Genomic DNA, 23,622 nt, shown 5'->3' on the forward strand with positions numbered 1-23,622 from the left:
GGAAGTTATGCGAAGCCCCAGTGTTAGCCCTTCCGGAAGGGATGGAGGATTTTGTGGTTTATTGTGATGCATCGATATCCGGATTGGGAGCGGTGCTTATGCAGAGGTGACATGTGATAGCGTATGCATCGAGGCAGCTTAAGCCTCATGAGTCGAGATATACCACTCATGATTTGGAGCTGGGAGCGGTAGTGTTCGCTCTCAAGATCTGGCGACACTATCTGTACGGGGTTCGGTGTACGATATGCACGGACCACAAGAGCTTGAAGTATTTGATGGATCAGCCCAACCTAAATATGCGACAGCGGAGATGGTTGGGCGTGGTCAAGGATTATGACTGTGAGATCCTGTACCACCCGGGCAAGGCTAATGTTGTAGCCGATGCACTGAGCCGTAGGGCAGAGAGCGCCCCATTGCGAGATGTATGTTTGAGATTGACGGTGATGACCCCGGTTTTGGATGCTATTCGTGGGGCCCAGGCTGAGGTTGTGCAGCCTGAGAGCCAGAAGAGGGAATGAGTTGTCTGGCTGGTATCGAGATTCGTTACCGATAGTCGAGGGCTTATGACTTTTCAGGGTCGGATATGGGTACCGTCCGTGGGCGGGGCGCGTACCATGTTGATGGAAGAGGCTCATCGATCGAAATTCTCGATCCACCCCAGAGCCACTAAGATGTATTTGGACCTGAAAAAGGATTATTGGTGGCCCTGTATGAAGAGGGATGTCACATGGTTTGTAGAGAGATGCTTGACCTGTCGCAGGGTTAAGGCCGAAAACCAGTGTCCACATGGTAAGCTGCAGCCATTAGAGGTTCCCGAGTGGAAATGGGAACAGATTACCATGGATTTTATCACCAAATTGCCAAGGACCGCGAGGGGCGTCGATGCAATTTGGGTGATTGTGGATAGGTTGACGAAGAGCACTCATTTTCTTGCTATCAGTGAGAGCTCTTCTGCTGAGAGGTTGGCAGAGCTGTATGTGAGGGAGGTGGTATCGCGGCATGGGGTTCCGATGTCGATTGTTTCAGATCGAGACGTGCGATTTACTTCCAGATTTTGGAAGAAGTTTCACGAGGAGTTGGGTACAAGACTGCATTACAGTACCGCATACCATCCACAGACGGACGGGCAGAGTGAGCGGACGATTTAGACACTCGAGGATATGCTCCGAGCGTGTGTTTTGGATTTTGGAGGGAGTTGGGACACCTATTTACCCTTGGCATAGTTTTCGTACCACAACAGCCATCATTCGAGCATTGGTATGCCACCCTTTGAGCTGTTGTATGGGAGGAGGTGTCGGACCCCCATCTGCTGGGGAGAGGTGGGGCATCGGGTAATGGGTAGTACAGAGATTGTGCTTCAGACGACAGAGCAGATACAGCAGGTCAGGCAGAGATTGTTGACCGCTTAGAGTCGCCAGAAGAGTTATGCGGACATGCGTCGGTCTGAGCTCGAGTTTCAGGTTGGTGACCTTGTACTCTTAAAGGTCTCTCCTTGGAAAGGAGTGATTCGATTCAGGAAAAGGGGCAAGTTGGGGCCTCGATATATTGGACCTTTCAGGGTAATCGCGAGGATAGGCAGGGTAGCCTACCGTTTAGATCTACCTGCGGAGCTGGGTCAGATTCACGACACCTTCCATGTGTCGCAGTTGAGGAAGTGTATTGCCGACGAGTCGGCAGCGGTGCCATTAGAGGATATTCAGGTGGATGTGGGCCTGAACTATATTGAGAGACCGGTGGCAATTAGGGATCGAAAGGTTAAGGTTCTGAGAAACAAGGAAGTGCCCTTGGTGCAAGTGCAGTGGTAGCATCGGAAGGGGTCCGAGCTGACATGGGAGCCCGAGTCGGAGATGTGGGAGCAGTATCCGGGACTGTTTTCGGTATAAGACTTCGGGGACGAAGTCTGGTTCTAGTGGGGGAGAATTGTAACAATCCGGAATTCAGGTATAACCATTTAGCCCTTCATCTTTTCATATGTGTTATGTTGGCCCTTTTGTGTTGGGGAGAGTACGCTGTGCGTACTCGCGCGCTTAAATTGAACGCGTTGTCACCCGGGTACGCTGGGCGTAACCTGTCCAGACCCAAAACCCTAATATGGCTTGGTGGCTATAAAAGGAATGAGATGGCCTTGTCCCTCAGCCACCATCCTTCAGAAAGAAACCCTAAGAGAGCTTCTCCTTCGTTTTTAGCTGGAGTGTGAGTATTCTAAGCCTCAAGGTGTCATTTCAAGATAGCAAAAGAGAAGAGAAGTCCATTGTGGAGGCTAGAAGCTGGTGGACAAGTGTAGATCCGAGGATAACAAAGGTTGGAGCTTCTTCCTGAGGTAAAAAGTTCAGATATTGCCTTGTAGTTCTTATGGTATGCTTCATGGACTAATTTCTAGGGTTTTTGTCCCAAAGATGGAGACTTTATGAGCAAGTAGTCTCCATTGGCTTAGATCTACCATATTCCAGGTCCATTTGAGTTGTATGTTTCTGAAAATGTGATCTTGGACGTATATATTGATGGGTTTTATGCATAAGAACAATCCTATGTGCTCATACATCTAGGTTTCTCTATTGTACATGCTTTGAATCCAAGACTAATAAACTTAGATCTAACATATTATGAACTGAATTAGGGTTTAGAGAATTACCTTTGATTGTTATATAGCAATAACAATCAATTCCTTGCTTGGATTGGCTTCAAAAGCTTAGTGCCTCAAATGCTGCACCTCTAATGGAGTCACAAACACCTTATGCAACTTGGATGAAGAGGAGAAGAAAGGAGGCTGCCAAAAACGACTAGAAACCCTAGAGAATCAGTTGTCCACGTTTTTGGAGCCTAAGGGGTCCTTTATATACTTGTGTAGGCTGCTAGGGTTTCAGTCAAAACCCTAATGGACAGCTTAAACTCTAAGCAGCCCATGGAACCTTCTGGATAAGGCCATGGACGAAAATATGATGGGCTTCCATCATAATTTCGTTCACCCCTTATTCCTTTAGCATTCCTTAGCCCAATAACTCAATTATCCAATAATTGTAGTCCAGTCCCCTAAGTTTAATTAATCTCTTTTAGCCACAAAATTAACTCTTAGTTAATTCTTGACTAATATTAATTAAACAATATGATTTCTCCTTTAATATATTATTCTCATAATATATTAATAAATCATATTTAAACCTCTCTCTCCTTAATTCATCCTACATATTGCTATGGTGAAGGCAACCCAAAAGGACCATGCTCATAATCGGGTCAAGTACATACCAAAATAGTTATGGACTTAGACACTAATCCAACATATATTTAGCCATGCATGCGATCTAGATCTTTGGAGGTGAAAAGAAAGGTATTAGAGGGTGTAGGAGCCTTTACAGCCATGCCAAGGCTTAAAGGTTCCGACTTTATGGGTTAGGAGACCTAAAGAGAGCCAGATCTGGAAGTTGAAGGAGTGTCTTCACCATGTAAGACAAAGAAATATGGTATGGCTGAATTTGGGATTTATGCTGGGCGTAACTCCCAGTACGCGCAGCATAAGGGGTGGCGACCCCCGATTGTGGTTCATCGATGTACGCCCTGCGTACAGAAGCTGGTACGCCCCGCGTACTGTGCCTGTTGACTTTTGTTGACTTTTAGGCTTTTGGTCAATATGTGGACTTTGAGCCAAGGAGGGGTGAAATGGTCTTTTACCGTCTGTGGGATAATGAAAAGGGTGTAGCCTAGTCTTGGAAGCCTATATTAATTAGAATGATATTTCGTTGTGATTAGGCGGGGTTGGGTCGTCGTTTCGAGATTTGGAGATATCGAGCACACGAGATTCTAGACTTCCTATGAGGTGAGTCTTCTCACTATACTGTACTTGGAAAGGTACCTATGTGTGACCGGAAGGTCGGATATGTTATGAGTTGTATGCATTGTATGTGATTAAGTTAGTCGTTTATATGTGCTATGTATGATATGCTTGATGTGGGCCGGAAGGCATTATGTTATGGGCCGGAAGGCATTGTGATGTGGACCGGAAGGTCGACGCGGGTAAGACCGGAAGGTTTACCGGGTTGGGACGGAAGTCGCCTGAGACACATGGACCGGAAGGTCATGACATGGAAAGGCGTATATGTGTAAGTAGTATTTTGGGGAACTCACTAAGCATTTATGCTTACAGTTGTTGTGTGGTGTGTTTCAGGTACCAGTGATATACGTGGGAAGGCGCTGACATGATCAGTACACACACGGGATTTTTATGTTATGAGATCTTGGGATTGACATATGTTATGAATTAAATTTTAAACAATGATGTTTTCATGAATAATAATTGGATTATGTTTTTATAAAATGCGAAAAATTGTTTTGAAATTTACGGTGTTACAATGGCAAGAAGACCTGTAGACAAAAAACAAACAACACCTAATTTTCATTCGTTAACATAAAAAAACTATTTCTACATATTTATTTTTATATATTTGTCAATATAATTTAAGTTGATCAATGTTTCAACTTAATTTAGATCTTTCTTTCATTATTATTTTTTAAATTACATGGTTTTTTTATAAACTTTTTGGTTTAAATTCGAGTTTGTCTATGTAGTTTTTTTTTGTATGTTTTTTACGTATGAGACTGGTCATATATAATAATTTTTGTTTGTTAATTTTAAAAAATGTATTATATTCGAGTTTGTCTACCTTTCGAAGTAATTTTATTTATTCATTTATTTATTACATTTTTGTGTTTAGTTTTATGTACGTTTCTACATATCATTCATGTCACATATAATAACTTTCGTTTGTTAACGTAAAAAAATGTATTATCATCGAGCTTGTCTACGTTTCGCTAAACATAGTTTTTTTAATGTGTTCATGCTTAATTTATGTACGTTTCATACATATGACCCGGGTCAAATATTATACGTTTGTGATTATTTAAGCATTCATTCGTTAATTAAAAAAAAATATTACATACTTATTTTTATGCACGTGTCGATATAAGTTTGAGTTTTTCTTTTTCTTTATTTTCTATGTTTCGATTTAATTTTCTTTTTGTATGTTTTGGTGCTTATTTTATGTATGTTACTAAGTATGAATTTGTTCACATGTAATAGATAAAAGCGTAATTAGTTGAATTTTGTAAGTTGAATTTTCAAGATTGTATTTATTAAAGTTATGTTTCGACATAAAAAAACACGAACGAAAAAAACACGTACATAAAAATAAGCACGGAACATAAAAAAAATTGTGTCGAAATGTAGACAAACTCAAATCTATACAAATACTTTAAAAAAACGTGAAAAGACGTTACGTCGAAACGTAGACAAACTCGAATATAATACATTTTTTTAAACAAATAAACGAAAGTTATTATATATGACTCGAATGATACGTACAAATGTATATAAAATTAAACACAAAAATATAAAAAAAACATACATAAAGCTAAACACACACACACACAAAACTACGTCGAAACATAGACAAACTCCAATTTAAACCGAAAATTTTATTAAAAAATCCATGTATTTTAAAAAAAAAAATAATGAAATAAAGTTCTAAATTAAAGTCGAAATGTTGACCACCTTAAATTAAACCGACAAATCAAATACAAAGTTAAACACGGAAATTTAGAAAATAGAGGGGTCAAAGTAACATTTCTCAAAGTTCACAGTGATGGGTTCAAAGTGTTATTTTAAAAAGTAAGAGGTGGAAATGCCACAAACTCATAAGCATAACATTTAGAAAACATTACATAAATGATCCTTATGGTTTACCCATAGTCAAAAACTCAGTCCTTACTACTTGAAAATATCAAAATACCGTTACACTAATGGATGAACAATAATAGCATCAACAAAAATGACCATTCATACAAGTTTTGAAAACTTTGGTAAAAAAAATTAATAAGGACTAACTTTGTAACTTTTGACAAACTACGAAGACAGTTTTTGTAATTTTGTCTAAGAGATATAAAGTTTCAAAATCCAAATACAATTTATCTAACCTTACGTTCAGCCAATTCGATATAAAGTTTCAAAATCCAATTACAATTTATCTAACCTTACGTTCAGCCAATTCGATATAAAGTTTCAAAATCCAATTACAATTTATCTAACCTTACGTTCAGCGAATTCAAACATAGGTATGCCAATTTCACATATTAGCAAACCAAAACACACCAACTTAACAAACATAAACCTATTTCAAGCAATTTGAACTACCAAACCCAATTGAATAAACCGGAACCTTAAGATATTAAAAAAAAAATGGGAAATGAACTCTAAGGATAATGAGTATGCTACAAAATCATCAAATTCTATATCTAATATTGGGAAATAGGGAAATCTGCGAAAAAGTCTCAATATTTTAGGCCAGTTTACGATTTAGTCCCAAATTAAATTTTGTTTACAAAAAATGACAGATTACCGGCTAAAACTTCGGATTAACCCTTCGTGGCCGGTTTCATAGATTTAGCCGGTATCTCGTCTTTTTTCGTTAATTAATCCAAATTTTGGGGTTTTTTCATTAATTAATCAAAATTTTAGGGTTTTTTTATTATTTATTACCAATAAACAAAAATATTTGGACTTTTCTGAAGATTACCTTTAAACTAATATATATTATATGATCTAATTTAATATGTACTATTCCATGTCTTCTTTCTTATGCTGTTGTAGGCTCACCGTGTGTTTTTATCGGTGTCGTCAAACCCAACAAAAAAAATCTCACTCACAAGCCTCGTTAACTCCATCGATTTTCCAAAATTATCCATTTATAACTCTATGATCATCTTTCAATCTCCAAATAAAGAGCGGAGAAAATCCTTGTTGATTACGTGGATGTCCGTATTACCTAACCATGAGTTAAACTGTGGTTCCAACACTTGGATGTTCCTGTTACCTAACCTTGATTTGAATCCTATTTCAAACCCATACACTATTCGCGTTGTCCATAGTGTTGTTCACAACAAAATACGAATCCCACATGGTTTAACCACTGATACCTTGGCTCAAGTCTTACATGACCATTGTTTCCTTACAATACGGCTTGAAAACCATGAAGAATGAACCATTAAGCTTAAAAAACTCAACATAGGTAAAAAAAATCAACTCGATATTATGTACTGAAAACCATGAAGAATGTTAACTCTAATTGTATAAAAAAATGTGAACAAGCTATCCATCTTAAACTATTAAAATATTAATTTGGTATACCTAAGAGCTACGGTTCCAACACTCAGATGTTCCTATTACCTAACAATGACTCGAACCTTATTTCGAACCCATACACTAATGGCATTGTCCAAAGTTTTGCTAACAACAAAATACGAATCCCACATGGTTTAACCACTGATACCTTGGCTCAAGTCTTACTTGACCCTTGTTTCCTTACAATAGGTGTAATATCCCGACTCCCATGTATAATATTTAATTAATTTATATTCTTGTTGTCTGATCAACTTGAGGAGTTGGAGGCCACAACTCGCTGAGTAGAGAGTGTTAATGATCGCGTAATTTCTAGAGTCTACTCGACGAGTTGGAGGACCCCAACTCGACGAGTAGGAGTTGAGTGTGAAAACCCTAATTTTCAGGGTTTGTGTCCTATTTAAAGGACCTTAAGCCTTCATTTCCACCTCCCTTATCATCTTAACACTCTGAGAGAAACCCTAATTGAGCTATATGCTTGTAGGAGAGAAAGAGGGGCTAATATTGCATATTGTAGTGCATTTTTTGGAAGATGGTTGAGGAGAAAAAGGCTTGGGACGAGAAGGAGATCTTGGATCCATCAATAAGATTGTGTTTCGATCTTTATCAAAAAGTTCATAATTTGTTGGTTTTTGTCTTGCCAAAAACTAATGCATTCTGGAAGCCCCAAACAGACTAAAATGTAATAATGACAATTGTTGTAATGTTACGTTTAAGTCATAATGACAATTGGTGTGATATTACAATAATTGTCATTATTACGTTTTAGTCTATTTGGGGCTTCCAAAATGCTTTACTTTTTGACAAAAACGAAAAACCAATAAATGATGAACCATGTGGGATTCATCTTACGTTGGGGCTTCTATAGTGTTGTAAGGAAACAAGGGTCAAGTAAGACTTGAGCCAAGGTATCAGTGGTTGAACATGTGAGATTCGTCTTCTATTGTTAAAAACACTATGGACAATGCCATTAGTGTATGGGTTCAAGTCATGGTTAGGTAATACGAACATCCACGTAATCACACAAGGATTTTCTCCATTATTTATTTGGAGATTGAAAGATGATCATAGAGTTATGAATGGATAATTTGGGAAAATCGATGGAGTTAACGAGACTTGTGAGTGAGATTTTTGTTGTTGGGTTTGACGACACCGATAAAAACACACGGTGAGCCTACAACAACATAAGAAAGAAGACATTGAATAGTACATATTAAATTAGATCATATAATATATATTAGTTTAAAGATAATCTTCAGAAAAGTCCAAATATTTTGGTTTATTGGTAATAAATAATGAAAAAACCCTAAAATTTTGATTAATTAATGAAAAAACCCCAAAATTTGGATTAATTAACGAAAAAAGACGAGATACCGGCTAAATCTGTGAAACCGGCCACGAAGGGTTAATCCGAAGTTTTAGCCGGTAATCTGTCATTTTTTGTAAACAAAATTTAATTTGGGACTAAATCGTAAACTAACCTAAAATATTGAGACTTTTTCGCAGATTTCCCTTGGGAAATATGAACAAAAGTTTAATTATTTTGAAATTTTTTTTATAAGGTCCGAATTTTTTTTAACAAAAAAGTATTTATTATTTAATATTACACGTTATTTCCTGTTTAAAAAAAATAGTGATTTTTCGTTAATTTAATCAAAATATTAAAATATTTTGAGACTTTTCTATAAAAAAAAATTAGGACTTAATGAAAAATTTTCTAAAAATAATGAGACTTTTCTATATATTTCCCTCTAATATTCAGTCAAAATGAATAAAACTTAAATTTTTATATTTGTAATTTCTATTATTATTTTAATAATTTATTATTATTGCAATAATTTATTATATTATTATTTTTATAATTTATATTATTTTTTATTTATGTTACTATTATTATTATGATTATTATCATTATTATTATTATTACTATTATTCCACTTTATATTATTCTCTTTGTTATTGTATGTGTGTATGTATATGTCTCTTTTTCTATGTATGTTTTATATATATATATATATATATATATATATGTATATATATATATATATATAAGGTTAGGTTATTTTGTTTTCACTATTTATTGTATTTATTGTATGCATGTATGATTGATTCTGGACCAATCATTTTAGTTATTTTAAGAAAGTAATTAATACATATTACATGTTGAAGATATAATAAGTATTAATTACATCTTCAACATTTAATATGCATTAATTACTTTCTTAAAATAACTAAAATGATTGATCCAGAATCAATCATACATGCACACAATAGATAGTGAAAACATTTGAACCTAACTCTCTCTCTCTCTCTCTCTCTATATATATATATATATATATATATATATATATAGATAGAGAGAGAGAGAGAGAAAAAAAAATTTATTGAAACATAGTCATAACTATAAAAGATGTATTTAGTTCAGTCGATAATTGTAACCTTTTACGAATAAATGAAAGAGAATCGCTAGAATATATATGTTTATATATCGTGGACATGGAAACTTGATGAATATTATGTGTATATAAGATTTGTGAAAGTTGTATTTTAAAAGTTAATAAAAAGGGTTAAAATAAACATTCAAAATAAAATATTAGTCAAGATAAAAAGGTTTGATGAAACTTGAAGTAGTCATGATGACAATCTCGGGGATAAAAGGAATTCTTAAATCTAACTTCCTATGAAGAAGTTACGGCCCCTGAAGTTTCACGTTTAGCTCAATACAACACAATACATCATAAGGGAGGAAGGTATCGTGAGGTTTTGAAGCTTAGGTACCGACGGTACCACCGACATTTGGTTCCGAGTAGAAATGGTTTCAACGGGTTTTAATACTTATTTGATTGAACGGCTTTAGGAACCCGCTAGTATTCCCTATTCAATATGCAATTATGCATCATGCACGTGCCTTCATTTTTTTTTACTTTACTTTTTAATATAATATTGTATTACTATAATAAAATGAATACTTTATAATTCATTTAAATGAAAAATATTATGTTTTATTTTAATTTATATTTTCTAATTTAATTAAATAAAAAAAAGAAGGATGTAGCAAGTGGGTTGAGTGGGTTGAGGAAGATAGGGTTTCCATATGTTGTGGGTTGGGAAAGATGGAAGAGAAAGAAGAAAAAAAGATGATGTGGCAGTGGGTTGGGAGGGAAGGATTCCCTCCTCCCTAAAAAGTGAATTAAAGATAGGTTGGTTTTTAGCCTAAGTAATCTAAAAAAAGTCCTAATAGTTGTAAAAACAAGAGGGTGCATATAGAGAACGCCCAAATCTAACTTCATATGAGTAAGTTATGATTTTTCAAAATTTTAGTATAGAAGTGTGGACACAGAAATCAAAATTTAAATTGGTTGGTTGCTAACAAAAACAATCTAAATGAGATTTCAAGATCTCGTGAATAGCAATCTGTCGATATAAAGACAGTCAAGAACAAAGATCGTATGAAAAAAGTTATGAATTTTACATGGTCTTTTGTGGTGTAGTCTTCATAAACTGTTAAATTTAAAATGGAGCAATAATTAGCCGACGTAGTATAAATGAAAGTTGTAGTATTCGGAGATACATATGGGTGAATATAAAGAACGTTGAAAACAGAGCTCGTATGATAGAGATACGATTTTCAGAAGTTTGAGAAAAATTTTCTGACATTGCAACGTTCCACCACAAATTGAGTGCCATATGTCACGTTTTCAGTAGAGAGCATGCCGACCAAGTTAGGGTGCGATGCGCCCATTGTCTAGGCGTGGTGTCTTTTTCCCCAAATCCATCTATAAATAGCAACTTCAAGCACAACAATTTCTCACACTCAAATGCAACTTTTTTCTCTCTAAATTTCTTATGAGGTTATAAATTTCGAGTTTCCCTAGTATTTAGGTGTTTTTAGTGAAGCCCTGGGGCATTGTAGAGCCTGGTAAATGGAAGCTTTAGGGTCGGAATTCTGTCTGCGAACTTTCCACAATTTTGTTAGGAAAACTCTGTAAGTTAAGCTACACCAATTTTATTTTAAGTGTAACTTATATTTATGTTTATAATCGTTATTATAAACCTATAACTAAGATTTATCAGTGATTCCATACACTACTACAAAAAAGCTTATAAAACCCAATTAAAATAGCTAATAGAACCCGGTTTTGCAACCGGGTTTTATGGAGGTGAGTCCTATGTGAAATTCTAAATAGAGCCTAGTTTTGCAACCGGGTCCTATAAGATGAATAGAGTCTGGTTTTATTTAAGAAACTGGGTCTTATTAATTCAATAAAAAAAATTCACCTTCCCTTTTATGCAATCAAGATGAGACTATTTTTTCAAATAATGAATCAAAAAAATTACAATCTCAACATCATCAACCAAACCAACATTACGTTATGAGTAAATTGACATCGAATAACAAATTCTTTTATTGTAACATCAATTCTATCGTTTTAATATTTTTACATTCTAGCGTACACTACAAATTTACATAATACATTAAGCTTTCAATAAAAACTTTAACCTTCTATTTCCAAAGTTCCTATAACAAAGTGGTATGGTGTACTTAGCATATTTTCTACCGTATCCACCATGCCAAATTCCACTATGAAGTCAATATATGTATTGAAGCAGACCTGAAATTTGCTTAGCGGATCATGTATTATGGTAATAGAAGTGTTCATTGTTTCATTTAGATCGGCAAAGTTACTTTGTACAATATGCTTCCTTCCAACCTTCTCATCTTGTTGGCTACGAATTAGCATTCACCAATTGCCTCCATTGGTTGTAGCATATATAAATACTTGTAGCCCCCACAATTTTATAAAAATTTTAAAATCCAACACTTTAATAAAAAAATATAAGAGTAAATGTAAATAAAAAACTAAAATTAGAAAGTTACAATACACAAATAAATGAAAGTATTTTCTTATTTCTCACATCAAAGCTCATCAGATCACTAAGTAGGAATCTAGGAAAATAACTATGCAACTTGTTAAAATCATAGATGTGTCATATATCTAAAAATGCGGACATTAATGATTTTGCGAGTACAAGATAAATGAATTAAAATAATGGCTTCATACCTCATGCTTATGGACTACAAGTGGCCGCAACCGGAGCGATTCACAATGGCACTCAATATTATGGGATAGCCATGAGCCAAAGTCTACATTGGTAAAAAAATTCCATAATTTCTTAGGCTCTTAGTTCAAAGTGTAAAATATAAAATCATGAGACCCATGCCACATTAAGCAAGAAGCATGATACTTGTGGTATGTAGGGTTAATGATTTTCTCAAGCTATAGCTAAGGAATACTTCTCAGATGCAATTTTCTTAAACTAAGGTTCTGTTTTTAAAAATACAGTTAAAATGTATACAAGATTAGATAAACTCAAATAGGTTAGATCTCACAATCTCCACTTCTTTTGTAAATAGTTTGGTAATGCCAATCCCTTACTAAAAGAAACAGTATGATTATAAGAAGTTGAACCAAGCAAAACTATCATAAACTATTAATCCATCAAGAGATTTAATAAACTAACCAAACGATAGAAAACTAATTGAGCTTATTGTATGATATAAAGACAGCCCTGCCTCAAGGCCACAGTAAAAAGAACTAGGTTGGGACAAATGTTATGAATTTTTTTACATTAATGAAGCATAACCATCCATAATTCACAAAGAGTTATTAATCCTAATTGTCCTGTATTTGATTTTGTTTTTTTTTTCAGATGAATTGTTGCTTGCACATTACCAATATATGGATACACCGAAACATGCTACTCACCATAGAATTAATTACCAAATAGGATACTTTTTGTGAAGAAACCTGCATATGTAGATGGGTGCAACCTTGGCGAATCATATATTACATTTGTTAAGTTAGCAAGCATCAATAAAGAATAATATGGACAAACAAACACTAGAATCGAAAAAAATACCTTATAAGATTGGAAATTACTCTCTAATCGCCAACCAACATCAAATTTCATGGTACTGTTCCAAACTAAATAAGTCATCAATGAAAGTGGATTTGATTTTAAATTCCAAACAAACCCTAAACAAAGTTTAGGAAGTATAAGAAACAGAGAATGAAGGAAACCTGAATGAAAATGTTGGAAACAGCAATAGGGTATACCGAGGCGGAGAAGGTCTCTGATGTGTGCACTCAACCAAGAGATAGGGCAAAATTGGCAGAAGTTATGGGTTTAATATCATGAATTTAGAATATAAATTTCTTGGTCGAGGGGAGCGGTAAATTTTGGGTGAATGGAGAGAACCAAAAAGTTGAGTAATCAAATGGGCGAAAATTGAAAAATAATTGATTTTGCTTTTAAAGGAGAATAACATAAATCCAAAAAGAAATATTACAAGATAAACCTCGGTTCCTTTCAAACAACTGGGTCATATAGCTTTTTTTACTTAAAGAACCCGATTTCTACATGATATGACCCATTTTTAAAAAAAATCGGGTCTTATATTACGGGTTCTATGTGGTTTTTTATAGTAGTGATATCATAATACTAATTGATCTACTTACTGGGGTAACGTCTAGGCTAGATTTAGTAAGATGTTTAAAGTGGGACTTCCAAACAATATACTATGTATACCAAAAAGACCCTAACTCCGATATGATCTTACCCGGTTACTCCTTATGATCTACAGACCAGTATTCATTGGGATTCTTGAGGAATCTAGACTATCGTTATTATAGTCACAACAAATATAAGACTAAGGCTTAGTGATATTTATATATTGGTCTTTTGAAAGAAAAAGATAAGATGTTATGTGAAACGCTATCCTAATCGCAAGTCATCAACTTTTAACAAGTGAGTACATAGTTACTTTCATATTACACATAGATATAAAGTATTTAGATAATTAAATGTTATATGTGCTTATTGTACGTGTTCTTGATATCTGTACCAGACGCAATAATATAACATGATTTTACTTGATTTATCCGTATATGTATTTTTACTATACTTATAAAATATTGGGTAGAAAATGGTTGAGAAATGGATAAAATAATGGCTAGAGACCATGCCAACATTGTACTATTATACTATAGAGACTAGTCATCTAGCAAAGTACTAATAACGACCACAAGACTATTCGAGATAATCCAGCGGAACACTAGCAGTTTTGCTGATATGTCCATATTTATTCATATATTTCATGCGTTGTCTAAATATTTTTAGCTACAATTATGCTCATTTTAGGAAAAAAAACGTATTTAATATGTTTAAAATTTGTTTTGTAGCAACGAAGACATGTTCGGGATTAAAAGGAAGCAAAACACGGAGCTGGAAGCGGGAAAAAGTGGACCAGGTCAACCAAAGTCAAAGAGCTCACGAAATCTAAAGTCCACGACATGAAGAGACTTAGCCACGCCATGGTAAGAGGAATACTCGTGATCATCCGACCGACTTTGGGAACACGCATGGAAAGTGACCGCCATGCGGTGGAGGCTATTAGCCACGACGTAGGAAGCAGAATTTGGAAACTATAAATATATTATTTATTCCTTCAACTCGACTTCTAGAGGCCAAAGACATTTGGAAGATAGAAGGAGATCTGATTTCGATTGAAGTTTAGTTTTGAAGAGATGTAACGCAATAACACTTCTAGACCTTTGTTTAGTTTGTTTTTTATTATGTTTTCTAAGGTGAACTTCGATTTTGATTGTTTGTTTCTAGTAATTATGGGCTAAAAATCTTAACTGCTGTTTAGAGTAGATGGTCATTATGACTATGTGTTGATTGATTGGATATTGGATTGTTGCTAGTTGCTTATTTGTTATGTTAGCTTGTTAAATACACTTTTTTGTGTTAACGATAACTCTTTTTTCTGTTTATTGCTGAGTTTTACTAAATTTAGATGATCATTCTGATTTGGTAGCCTTGTATGTTATGAATTTGTGATCGTCAAAGTTATAAGACTATTGTTTTGATCATAAACCTACGGTTAAATAGAAAAGTAGGTAAATCAATGTGGAAGCTAATTTGTGTTGATCATTCATGTATTGAATTGATGTTATTATCTATTAATGTCAATCATTAGTTCATGTCTAGCATAACTCGAACTTAATACTAATATTCTTGTTTGTTTGTCCACCTGATCAATGAATGAATGAATTATTTTTACTAAAATATTAGTCTTTTGATCATAAATTCTAATCAATTAGGAATCAGTAGGAAACAACAATTTAATCCATTACACTTTCCAAGAAATAAATCATAGGAGTAGTGTGAATCATATCTAAACAGAAGTCTCTTTAATATCTTCCTTTAAACGTTAATTTAGATTGTTTTTTGTTAGTTAACTCGTTATTGGTGATAATTGTTTTTAAGTAAGTTGGACTTGTAAATCCAAACAAAACGCATATTTAATTGCTTTTAATTTAGTTAAACTTTAGTAGGTAAATTAGCTCTTTATCATTCCTGTTCCCCTTGTGTTCGACACCCTACTTTTTACTATACTACTATTCGATTAGGTACACTGCCTATCATATTTAGCTAGCTTAAATAGTTTGATTTGTAAATTAAAAACTAGTATATAAATTGCGTATCAAGTTTTTGACGTCGTTGTTGGGGAACGATTTCATTATTTAGTTAATTTTATTTTGCTAATTTTTATCGATCATTTGTGTGTAATTTGTTGCATACAAAGTTAATTTACTGTTCTATTTTTCGAGTTCAATTTTTTTTTTGTTTTTCAGCTCGCCACGCCGTTGTCACGATTGCCGATGTCGTGGTCGCTGAACAATTTTTTTTCTATTTAGTTATTTTTATTCATTTTACGCATTTCTTTTCTATTTTGTTTCAATGATATCTGACCCAAGGATCAAAATTTCCAATAGTGCCACCACTTGAAGACCTTGAATCTGCATTCCACAAGAAAAAAGACAAAAAGGCGGGCAAATCAAGTAACACATTTCAAACTGACAAGTTCGAAAGCTTGGAAAAGACTCACGGCAAGAAAGGAATTGGGTACGAGTCAGAATCAGACACTGAAGATGCTTTAGAAGACAACATCAAAAGTGAGTTAGATGAGATGACGGATGACTATGGAGGAGTACGATAATAGAGTGCGCATTGGCAATGCACCAGGTGTTTCCCCACCGGAAATCCCAACTGAAACCAACTTTTAGCTCAAGGGACACATTCTCGTAATGCCTAAATACATTCCATTTTTCGGGAAAGACCACAAAGATGCGTTTACGCACATCGATGAAGTATTGGACATTGAAAATTACTTTAGTGTTCAAAATGTCACGCAAGAAGCAATGTTACTTAGAATGCTACTAGTAACCTTTATAGGAGTAGCAATAATCTGGCTAAAGTCACTTGCACCCGAAGCAATCACAACTAGGAAGAATCTACTGTTGGATTAGTGTCTAAGTCCATAACTATTTTAGTATCTACTTGACCCGATGGTGCATGGTCCTTTTGGGTTGCGTTCACCAAAGCAACTTGATAGGATGATTTATGGAGAGAAAGGATTAAATATGATTTATTAATATATTATGAGAATAATATATTAAAGGAGAAATCATATTGTTTAATTAATATTAGTCAATAATTAATTAGTAATTAGTTTTGTGACTAAAAGAGATTAATTAAACTTAAGGGAATAGAATTGTAATTATAAGATAATTGCAATTTGGGCCATGGATTGCCTTTTATTATGAGGTGGACGAATTCTATGGGGGAAGCCCATATGAAATCGTCCAAAGGCTTTAAGAGAGGGCTCCATGGGTTGCTTAGGGCTTAAGCAACTAAATTAGGGTTTCCATGTTAGATAACCCTAATTGCCTCACTATATATAGATCCCTTAAGGACCAAAAACGTGGATAAGCTTCATGCTAGGGTTTCACACGAGTTTTGGCAGCCTCTATCCACTCTCCTCTTCATCCTCTTGCTTATGGTGTTTGTGAACCATTAGAGGAGTGACACTTGTGACTCTAAGCCTTCCAAAGTCAATTTAAGTAGGAATTGGGATTGTTATTGCTACATAACAATCAAGGTAACATTATAAACCTATTCTAATATCTAATATGATTACTTGTATGCTAGAATTAGGGTTTATAGTCTTGGATAACATGCATGTACAATAGAGAAACCTAGATCCAAGCATTAGGGTTTGTATGAGCACATAGGATGTCTTATGACCAAAACCCATCAGTGGTATCAGAGCCTAAAATGGTTTAAATTGTATTGATGCATTATATATCTAAAAAATCCGATTTTTCGTGTTCTGGAGGCTGGACTCGCCGAGTCCATAGCTGAACTTGCCGAGTCCATGAAGACTCGACGAGTCAACTCGTCAGATGGGGATATCTTCGCGATTTCTTGCTGTTTTTGCTTATGGATAGTTACCTTATCATGTTAGATCAATATAAATCCGATTTTATGATATATTTGACTATATTCTTGATCTAATTGAAGATATTTATCAATTAATAAGATAATTGTTTCCTTATGTGATAATTGATTAATTATTTTGACTAAATTGATAAATTGTTTTGCAAGAAATCATTAAATAAATCAAATATGGATAATTATGTAATTAAATGTTAATTGAGATTATTTGTTATTTGATCCTTGTTGTTATGAAAAGTTTCATATTTTCCCCTTTAGGTTTTATAGTTTAAATTTGAACCCAAAAGTTTTGTTGTTTTGAAATTTAAATAGTTAAAACCCTAATGTTTTGAAAAAGGTTTCAAAAGTTGCCCTCAAGTTTTGGAATTTAAATTTTGATTAAATGGTTTAATTTTGATGTATATTTAAATTCAAAACCCTAATGTGTTGAAATGTTTCAAAACTTGCCCTTAAGTTTTGGAATTTAAAAGTTGATTAAAAGTTTAATTAGGAATGTTAAATTCTAAAACTCTAGTATAGTTTTGAAAAAGTTCAAATCACACCCTTATGGTTTTATTAATTAATTAAAGTGTATAATTAAAAGAGGTTTAATAAATCCATAAAAGTTTTGGTTTACAATTTAAATGAATTAAAAGTAGAATTGTTAAATTTGACCACCTAGTATTTTGAAAGTATAAAATACACCCTATACTATATATAACATTAAAAGTCTAACGTTATATATATGTATGAGTAAAAGTCAGTCTTACCGTTAGTAGGCCTCATTCACGAAGTTGGTCTGTAAGGGGTGTTTAAGGAAATTGCCTATAAAATAGCGATTGAATGGGTATCTACTCTTACCCACCGCACTCTTGACTAGTGGAGGGTCGTTAGCCGAACGGGTAGGATAGGACGAAACCTTCCATTATAAGTATAATGAATTATTAAAGTAACTAAATGTTGTCATAAAATTCCCAATCTTAGTTACTTAGGCAAAAGTGAATTGATGCAATTCCATGAAATTACACTTTGTGCCCTTGCGAAGACATTAGTGGAGCGTGTGTGGTTTACCGGCACACTAAATGGTTCTAAGCAAAGGTAGCAAAGGGTGACTCAATGTTTGTCATAGTTCGGTGGAGTGTGTGTGGTTTACCGGCACATCGAATAGGTGACTGTAACATGTGAGGGCACCATGTAAGTTTGCATGGTTATTCATACCCGCTTTGTGATCCTTGGCATCCCAGTCACAAACTAGAGGGGCATATCGAGATTTAAACATGCCATTGAAAGTTCAATGAATGTCAAAGGATCTAGGAGTTTTCATAGATTTAAAACTTAAATTCTTTTTCGTTTTTCGTGGTGGAAATTAGTGAATCGTCATTCACTTACCTTCAAATATTCTACAATTAGGGTTACGGCATCCCTATCCCGAGTTGTAGAATATTGTGTTGGGTCCTAGCCTTAGTATCTCATTTGGGTGATTTACTAAGGACTCAATCTATCAACTAACTTGAATTTGTTTTCTCCCGTTTTGTAGATGTCAAAGTTTGACAACTATGGTCTTCCCAAATCCCGTGGAACAAGCATTCCACATGAAGATGATATTCCACGATTCGATCGAGGAAAAAGAAATCATGCTTCACTTCCTCTTCCTCCTCCAATTATTCTCCCTAACCCACAAGTTCAAAGGCTTGAAAAGTTCAAGATCACTCAAGCCCTTTTGGTAAGTAAACATAAAGAAGGAAAGTCGGTGTGTGCACACGTCCTAGGGATGAAGTCATACATTGATAGGTTAAGAATGTTGGGATCCGTTGTCTGTGAGGAAATGGTTGTTGATTGGGTTCTTTAGTCACTTCCTAAGTCATATAGTGAGTTCGTAAGAGAGTACTATATGATGAACTGCGACGTGACCCTTATAGATGTCACCTATATGCTTATTGCTGCAGAATCAGCAATGGTTTGGCACAATAGAAAAGAAAAGTTGATTGGTGAATCTGCCTTCAAGACCTCTATGGATAGTGGCAACGGAAGACATGCTATGATCGAAAAGTTTGATCATAAGAGAATGGCAATGTCTGAAGTAGTTCCATATCCTGTTCCAAAAGAGTCAATTTGCTTTTATTGCCAAGAGAAGGGGCATTGGAGATGAAGCTGCCTTATTTACCTAAGTGATCTAAGAGATGTAAGAGTCAGAACGTATGGCTCTGCTTTAGGTAAAATCCATTGACTAACTCTTTTAAGCTTCTTTTCTAGATTCTTAATACATAAAGTGATAAGATTACAATTGATGTTTTGTAAGATCGAAGAAAAGAAAGGAAGCTTAAAGGAAGAAGTGAGCAGAATCTAACTGTGAAGGAATGGATTTCGATCGCATTTCTTGAAGATTAGATTCTTAAGCTACTACTTAGAGTTAGAATTAGATTGCTAAGAAAGATGTATTAGCATAAGTTTTTCAATGAGTTGCATTGTAAGGACAAATTTTTCCGCATAAAATAAATTTTGATTTTTATATTATCCTTGCAATGGCGTGTATGAAAAATTGATGTTAAAATGTTTCTATTATTAGCAATAATGGATTTGGTTCTTATTTATGTTATTTATGGAAAGTCGAGAATTTACCAAATAGGGTGAGTTTCTCATCGCCCAAGTTTCAATTGGACAGAAATTTGGAATCGCGCAACTTGGTTGCACGATGAATGAGAAATTTCATATTTGGAAATTAGACTAATTCATTGACAAAGTGTTAAGAGAAAGACTAGGAGATCGAGCACACAAAGTTGCGTGTTGATCAAGTCCACCATAAAAGTAACAATGATATTCGTCATGATTTACTAAAGGTTTAGTAAATATGATTATACTTACAAGATTAAGTGTAATTCTGAATTGATTGAAAAGGTTTAAATCAATAGCAGAACGAATAAGAAGAATCAAGTAGGCAGAAAGATAAAAGTTTCTCCATTCTAAGAAGAAGGGAGAGTACCTTTTATGCTTCATGATAGGTCTTAATGATTAAGAACCATATCTCAATTGATCCTCTAAGTGAGTCTTAGTACAATTGTATGTTTAAGAAGAGGAATCAAGGATTGAAGAAATGGTTAAATCAAGAAGTCAGTCATGCTTCGTTCCAAAACAGGTCTTAGAGTTAAGATTGTGACATTGAGTGGAAAAGTATTAATGGTTTATAACATTCATCATATGTGGAAAGTTGTGATGTCTTGGATAAGACAAAGACCAACTAGAACCAATTTATGAAGAGTCTTGATAAAAGTTACACTAACTCTTGAATATTTGTTTGTCAAGAAATGTTTTGACAAGAGAATCTTATATGTCAAGGAGTCAATGGGAGTCCTAATGGTCTTGAAATGTTTCAAGAACAAATCAAATAAACCTTATCGATCATCACTAGCACACGAGTTAAGGTTTACAACCTATCGTGTTGACATTATTTTGTTTCTGTGCCAATCCAATCGAGTTAATTATGCATGTGAGTCCTATGAGTTCTCATTTGAACGCATAAAAGGCAAAGCACCTTAATCAATGAAAGGTACATTGATAGGAAAGGGTGAGCTGCTTAACTACTTGGAAGACATGGTGGGCAGTTGTGCTACCATAAGGCAAGAAATCAACATTAAGAAAGTTCGGTCCATATGAGTTTGAATTTGTCGTAAACTTTGGTTTTAACAAATTCACATGGATAGGAACACATACACCATTTAAATCTAAGTGTCATAAGATTTCCTCCTTCATGAAAATGATTGTGAGGAAATGCTTTCACTAAGAAAGATTTTAAGAAGATAGTGATTGTAAAATTGCATTCTCGAATTCGATCATGGTTACGGTATCCCTTTCCATGATTTGAATTATGAGGTTTGGCAATTAGTCTTAATTGTTTAGACACACATATGAACTATCTAAGGCAAAGGTGTATAAGTTCAAGAAGCCTTGATAAAAGATTATCAAAGCACTAAGTATTAGAAACATGAACTTAAGAAATTCAATAAGTATTGTTTTTCTGAAAGTTAAGATGTTTATGAATACATGTCGAAGCTAGTGGGAGCATAAGTGTTATGTTTTATAATAATCATCATGATAGTGGGAGCATAAAAGTTATGATTGTATGATTATTAAGGAAAGTATTGCAAGTTGGCAATATTAATTATAGAAAACAAGAGTCATTCTTTGCAAAGTTGTAAGGATGGAATAGTTGTTTTGCTATAATTAAGGGAGAGAATATTATGCTTCATTTCAAATCTAAAGGCTTAGGTTGAGAAATGTTAATAAATTTAGTCAAAGGTACATAATAGGGATGAGATTTAGAACAAGAAAACCGGACCGGAACCGGAATCGGACCGGAACCGGAACCGTTAGAACTGGAATATGTAGAACTGGGTCCGGTTCCGGGTTTAAAAATTGGCTTTATCCGGGTTCCGTTAGAACTGGGTCCACTTATCCAAGTGGGAGACTGTTGGATTAGTGTCTAAGTCCATAACTATTTTGGTATGTACTTGACCCGATGGTGCATGGTACTTTTGGGTTGCCTTCACCAAAGCAACTTGATAGGATGATTTATGGAGAGAAAGGATTAAATATGATTTATTAATATATTATGAGAATAATATATTAAAGGAGAAATCATATTGTTTAATTAATATTAGTCAATAATTAATTAGTAATTAGTTTTGTGACCAAAAGAGATTAATTAAACTTAAGGGACTGGAATTGTAATTATAAGATAATTACAATTTGGGCCATGGATTGCCTTTTATTATGAGGTGGACGAATTCTATGGGGGAAGCCCATATGAAATCGTCCAAAGGCTTTAAGAAAGGGCTCCATGGGTTGCTTAGGTCTTAAGCAACTAAATTAGGGTTTCCATGTTAGATAATCCTAATTGCCTCACTATATATAGATCCCTTAAGGACCAAAAACGTGGCTAAGCTTCTTGCTAGGGTTTCACACGAGTTTTGGCAGCCTCTATCCACTCTCCTCTTCATCCTCTTGCTTATGGTGTTTGTGAACCATTAGAGGAGTGACACTTGTGACTCTAAGCCTTCCAAAGTCAATTCAAGGAGGAATTGGGATTGTTATTGCTACATAACAATCAAGGTAACATTATAAACCTATTCTAATATCTAATATGATTACTTGTATGCTAGAATTAGGGTTTATAGTCTTGGATAACATGCATGTACAATAGAGAAACCTAGATCCAAGCATTAGGGTTTGTATGAGCACATAGGATGTCTTATGACCAAAACCCATCATCTACGCGATGCTTTCATTGAGCAATTTGGCCCACCTTTAAAGATATCTAAGCTTAAGAAAAAGATAGAAAACTTCCAACAAAATGATGGCGAGTCTTTGTTTAAAGCATGGGAGAGGTACAAAGGTATACTTAGGAATTGCCCCCAACACGATCTCAATATGACACAAGAAGTGTCTATCTTTTACGATGAAGTGAACGTTACAAAAAGACAACTCCTTGAATCTCAAGGACCTATGACAAAGAAAGAGCAGACTACAACCAAGGAATTGAGAATAATTCGCAAAACATTCGTGCGAATATCATAACCTGCAAGAATATGTTACAAGAGGCAAAGGAAGTTTGGATGGAGGCAATGAAAAGTTAGCAGCGGTTATAGAAAAACTTGAGTCACTGGACAGAAGGATGACATGAAGTCATTGCACAAATGCCAAAATATGCCAAGTTCCTAAAAGACCTTCTCACAAACCAAAAGAAGATGGAGGAAGCTTCAAATGTTATATAAAATGAGAATTGCTCAACTGTAATGCTCAACAAGTTGTCAAAGAATATGGGAGATCCAAGAAGCTTGACACTTCCTTGTCAATTCTAGAATGTTTCAACTAGTCATGCTCTCACTGATTCGGTGGTTAGTGTGAATTTAATGCACTTCTCAGTTTAGAAGAATTTGAATCTCTCGGAGCCAAGACCAATTCTAGACAACAAGACGGTGACATTCCCGATAGGTATTTGTGAAGATCTTTTGGTTATGACTGATAAGAGTTTGTTTCCCGCAGATTTCATAGTACTTGACATAGAGGTGGAGAAGCAAGTCCATATTATTCTTGGAAGACCATTTCTTAGCACCATG

The 23,622-nt window shown here is 34.6% G+C and overlaps 1 non-coding gene across 1 annotated transcript; it reads right to left on the minus strand.

The window, feature by feature from the left end:
• Positions 1-22,822: 22,822 nt before the first annotated feature.
• LOC145096400 (small nucleolar RNA R71) lies at positions 22,823-22,929 on the minus strand. The gene has a single exon (XR_013703808.1). It is a non-coding gene; the product is annotated as a small nucleolar RNA R71 (small nucleolar RNA).
• Positions 22,930-23,622: the final 693 nt, after the last annotated feature.

This window comes from Lactuca serriola, chromosome 3, assembly GCF_051521515.1.
Source record: "Lactuca serriola cultivar US96UC23 chromosome 3, Lser_US96UC23_V15, whole genome shotgun sequence".
Lineage (NCBI taxonomy): Eukaryota > Viridiplantae > Streptophyta > Magnoliopsida > Asterales > Asteraceae > Lactuca > Lactuca serriola.